The following is a 5,542-nucleotide window of genomic DNA, read 5'->3' on the forward strand; positions in this document are numbered from 1 at the left end:
TCCTGCTATCGTGGCTGCTTTGTTCATGAGCCCATTGGACAATAGGAGAGGGGTCTAGAGGATGAAGCTAGCTGATGCTCACAGGAAGCTGCCGTCCAGGCCACCTGATTTGCGAAACTCTCCCCCGCTGGGGTCGTCCTTCGGTGAGCATCAATGGAGACACTAATATCTGCACATTCTGTGCCCATTCATAGAGATCTATCTACATACTTCTCACTCAGACCTCCCTGTCACCAGTTTTCCAGCTGAGTTTTTTCCAAGTCCCTGACATTCCAGCCAAACCATTAGCAACATAGTCCATGCTTTGCCTCATTCTAGGAAAAGTGAATGACCAGATTCTTTGCTCAAAATTCTACCCACTGGGAGGGGAGGGGGGGTTTCCCCTTCACTGCAGCCTGACAGAACTGTTCTAGAATGGGGTTGAAAGGCAGTTACAGCTATCCACTTTCATGTGATGCCTGCGTATTGTGCAAGACCATCTATCTATAAACCAAGGCTGGGATTTTTGCTTCTTTGGTTAGCTGGTCACAGGGAACTTTATATGAGCCATAGGTGTAGGTTGAGAGAAAGAAGACAAATAGTAGGAATAAGACCTATATAACTTATGCCTTCTGTGCCTGCTCTAGTGCAGTTTCATCTATAGTACTTCCATTTTCTGATGGAGTACATGCTTAGCTTTGTGTCTTGGTGAGTCAGACAATGTTCATGACTGGCAGTTTAGATTACATGATATCTTAGTGGCTCACGATCATGTGATCAGTCTCTATTAAAGCCCGAGTATAAGCCAAAAATCTATTACTCAAAAACAAATGGTTATATGCAAAGAATGGTGGGGCTTTGCTTTAATCCCTAAAGTCCTGAGCTGTATTTCTTTATAAGAGTCTGCCAAAGGCTTCATGCAACATCCTTATCTGCCACTGATACTTCCAGTGCCATCAAATCTGCTGGATCATATAACTCGAATGGTAGAACTTTTATGGAAGTATGAACCTGTTGTAGCTCCCTCTTTAATACTGAGCCCCATTCAAAAATGGAAGTTTTCAGGCCACTCAGTAAATGGGTCAGAATAGCTTGCTCAAATGAACTATATGTGGCCTTCAGAATCCAAAGAAGTCTACTAGATATTGTGCCTTCTTCTTGGCATTAGAATGAGCCAGATATAGCAACCTGTTCTTCACCCTGGAAGAGATTTCACTGATGTGGCCAACTTCTGAGTTCTTTTGAGATTTACTTCCCATCCTCTGGCATGCAAGTGTCTTACTAATGTATGTAGAGTGGTCACTACCTCCTGCTAAACAGGCCCAGTCAGCCCAGTTTCATCAATGTAATGGACTAGCAAGATTCCATTGGAATGAAAGGCAATCAAGGTCTCTGCAGATTATGACATAGTGATAAGTGCTGATATAGCCCTGAAATAGGACAGTGAAAATATATTGTTGTCCTTGCCAGCTGAAAACAAACTACTTCTGATGGTCTTTATTAACAGGGATACAAAAAATAAAATTTGCCAGATCAATAGCTGCATAGCAGATACCAGGGAATAGTTGAATAGCAGCTGCAATTACTTGATAATGTTTATGATAATCTACTGTCATTGTCTAAGATCCATCTGTCTTCTGTACAGGCCAACTAATTGAATGTGAAAGCTTCGCTTAGTGAGCTTACATTAATCAGTTCGGCCTCATCCATCATTATATTCCTTCCACCCTGATCCTAGACTCTTAAGATATATTATCACATGTATTGCTCAAGCTTCTATCAATATAAATTGGCAAAATCATGCCATTCTTTGGTATGTGTTGCATCTCTATGTGAGTCATACTTTGAACCTCATTCTTTGGGACCTATTGAGGGATAAGTCTAGAAGTCAAGGGAGGTAGAGGGAGGATCATAGTTCCGTGCAGGACATCTGCTTCAAAGGAGGCCGTCACAGTTTCTTCAGTCAATGAGAGACTATCTTAGCAGGGATGCAATGAATACTTCTAACATCAAAGAAAGCTTGGCAAATTTAGAGTTTTAAGGTTCAAGGTATGCAGCCTCACTGTGATCTTCCCTTAAGTTCCCATCTTAATTTTCAGTATCTCTTTCCTTCCCAATTAATGTCCTGACTTTAACAAAGGAGACAATATAATATCAGAAATTCAATTTGTGTTGTAAGTTAGTTATGCACAGATTACACTTTGGGTCTGCTGTTTAGAAAACTTGGCCCTAGACCAAGATTCTCATAGAAGTTAGGATATAGGATATAGGAGATTCTTTGAGGGAAAACAGACATTTTCAGCTCTTGAATATAAACTAAAAATTTAAAGCCCTGAAATTCTGATTTTCTTTCCTCAAGTTCTTAAGCTCATTTGGAGGCAACCAACCATTCCAATTACACTCCTTATTTTTACTAAAATGTTGTATGGCAGCAAAGAATTCATCATACAGAATCTTGCCTCCTACAGGCTCTTGACTACAGGTATCTGCAGGTGATAATTTGTGTTTGTGGTGATGCCGGTGTAAACAAACTTACCTCACTGCCAGCTGTGTAAAAGTATAGCATATACTATTATGTACGGTACATAATACTTGATAATTATAATAAAACAACTATGGTACCGGTTTATGCATTTACCATACTGTACTTTTTATCATTATTTTAGAGTATACTTCTTCTATTTATTAAACAAGTTTGCTGTAAAACAGTACGCCGTGTTATGCTGGCAGCAGCCTCATATTTCTTGTGTTTCCATGTCTCTTGATTGCATCATTTTCTCTTGTGCTTGATTTAATCTCGCGTTATTTTGTAAATTTAGCGTAGCCTAGGCGTAGTGTGTTTATAAATCTGTAGTAACATCCTAGGCGTTCACATTCACTCACCACTCACTCACTGACTCAGAGCAACTTTCAGTCCCGTGAGCTCCATTCATGGTAAGTGCTCATGCAGGTATACCATTTTTTAACTTTTTATACCATATTTTTACTGTACCTTTGCTCTATTTAGATACACAAACACTCACCATGGTATTATAATTGCCTATAGTATTTAACACAGTAACTTCTTGTTTCTCCATTTAAAAATCTTCTTCATAATCTTTGTGTAATTTATGTAAAGTGCTTTGAAATCATCCTTCATCTGAGCAAATTAAGCATTAATTGGCTGAGTCAGAGGAAGTGTCAGGTTTAGAGGCTTTGTGAAAGACCTGTAGTGTTGAGGTAAATTTGCAGGAGGATCGCATCAGTGATAAAGGGCACCAATAACTGTGATCTGGCCCCTTGCTGGTCTCAGGTATAACTTTGCCTCTTGGAGATTCTGAGAACAAAATGTCACATCTGTATTTTATAAGTTGATACTGAAATTTTGTACAACAGTTTAGTTAATTTTCATTATTAGAACATGACTCTTTTAACTCTTTGTGATTTATGTATAAATATAAATCTCCTTATAGAATGTTTTGGCAGAAACTTGATATTTTAAATCTTAGAAAAATAAAATAGGCACTGTTTTTTATTTGCGCTACCTTGTTCTATTACTTCCAAATTTAAATATTGTGGAGTGCAGAACCAATTTTATAATGGAAAAAAGAGCAAGATTAAAAAGTTTACAATCTGAAATGTTATTTTATAATCAGATTTTAAAGAATGTGTTCGTTCTATATTTTAAGAGCAGCCTGGACTTCGATTTTGATTTCAATTTAATTCAGGCTGGCACACTTAATAGAAAAAGAATGTGGAACTAATTTATCTCTTCCTCTGCAGGAAGGGGAAAAAAAAATGAGGGGAGAGGGCAGATGATCTGAAGATCATAGGGTAAGAGATCATAAAGAAGTAACTTGCAAAAAAAAAAAAAAAGAAGAGAGGGAGAGAGAGAAAATTCTGCCAATTCTTATTTTGTAATCTCCCTTCATATGTCTTTTCTCTCTTATTCCACTGTTTTCATCCAAGCTGAAACACTCACTGCTTCTCTCTTGGATCACAAGGAGAAATTCAGAGCTTTACTATCTCCAGTCCTTTCTGTAAAACCCACCATTAGGCGTAATCCCAATGTGCAAGCTCCCAGTAGCTCTCTTTTGCCCATAAAATAAATTCAAATCGGATATGACCAGTTTTGTACAATGTTATCTCCCACCATCCCAAATGTCAAACTATTTCTCCAGTCAGGCCTGTGCACTTCTATTTCTTGGAATATACTATTATACTATTAATTTCAGGACTCCCAGCCTTCTTCATGTGAGTCGATTGTCCAAATCTATCCTCATCTCGATCTCCCTCCTCTCTGAGCAATTTGACATGTAGCCATATAGAACCTTATACTGGGATTAGTTTGTAGTTATCTTTGTTGTTATTTCTTGTTTTGACTTGTCTGCTCTAGGGAAGGTATCATGTTTTTCATGTCTCACTGTCACAGTGTGGTAGACAACTGGACTTAGTTCTGCTGTGTCCTTGTGGCTGCCTAAAAGCACTCCAAGGAGGTTAGCTAGAGAGGAGGGTTACAAAGCATGGGATTCCGGGGTCTTATTTTAGATTTTTTTAATTAATCCCAAGAACAGAGTTCTATGAGCTGAGTTGAATTAACAGAAGTTTCAAGAGACACCATTTCAGTCTTCACTAGTTCTGGATTAGAGCTGCTAGAAATATTTTTGGAAGAAGTCGATAGAAATAAAGAGTAAAGAAACAGAGAAATGGAAGAAGGAAGACAGGATGGAAGGAAGTAAGGAAGGACAATCCTACTTTGTATTTTCTAGTTTTGGCTAAGGAAGTCCCGAGGGTTCTGTGAAAGTTGTCTCTTTTTTCACCAGGATTCCTTTAGACAGAGTACTGAACTCAGACTATGTTTCTAGTAAGGGTATCACCCCTGATTACTGGAAATTGCATTAAAAAGATCACCCCAACGTTCATATTAGGCCTGTGAGAAGATGAATTACTATATTAATTTATGTCCTGCTCTAAAGTATTTAAGATATTTAAAAGAGGCATTAAAAATAGCAAATTCACAAATTAGAATCAATTAGAAAAATAGAATAAGGAGAAAAAAGGCGGTGAAGACCTCTCTGTATAAACTACCAAAGAGATGCTCTGTCCCTCACACTTAGCCTTTAACTGTTGTGACAACAGCCCTCGTCTCTCCTGACCCCTCTGTGGGACATCGACGCAATCTAGCGATCTTTCAAATGATCGATCACGCCAGCGAGAGCCTTCGCCTTCAATGGCATGTTTTTCCAGGTTATGACCAGTGCAACCTTCAGCAGTTGGGCTGCTATTTTGTATCAGGAGCCATCGATGGCCTAAAGATGACTCAGGAGAGGGTCTTCTTTGCCAGGCCAGTCCTCAAATGCCAAAACCACCTTTATCAGTTTTGTCCTCTGAGAAGCAAGCACCCAAGACAGGATTAGCCACCCAAGAGATTTACTGAAGAAATGCCTGTAAAGGACAAGGAGGAGGCAGTGGGCATAGCCCTTGAGAACCTCCAGACTGTAATTCAGGGTCTGATACCTGTGGAAGAAGAGCGGGAAGAAAGGAGGGCTGGGTAGGAAGAGTCTCAGATGGGGGCACCGTTTTA

This window comes from Pteropus alecto, unplaced genomic scaffold (assembly GCF_000325575.1).
Source record: "Pteropus alecto unplaced genomic scaffold, ASM32557v1 scaffold50, whole genome shotgun sequence".
NCBI lineage: Eukaryota > Metazoa > Chordata > Mammalia > Chiroptera > Pteropodidae > Pteropus > Pteropus alecto.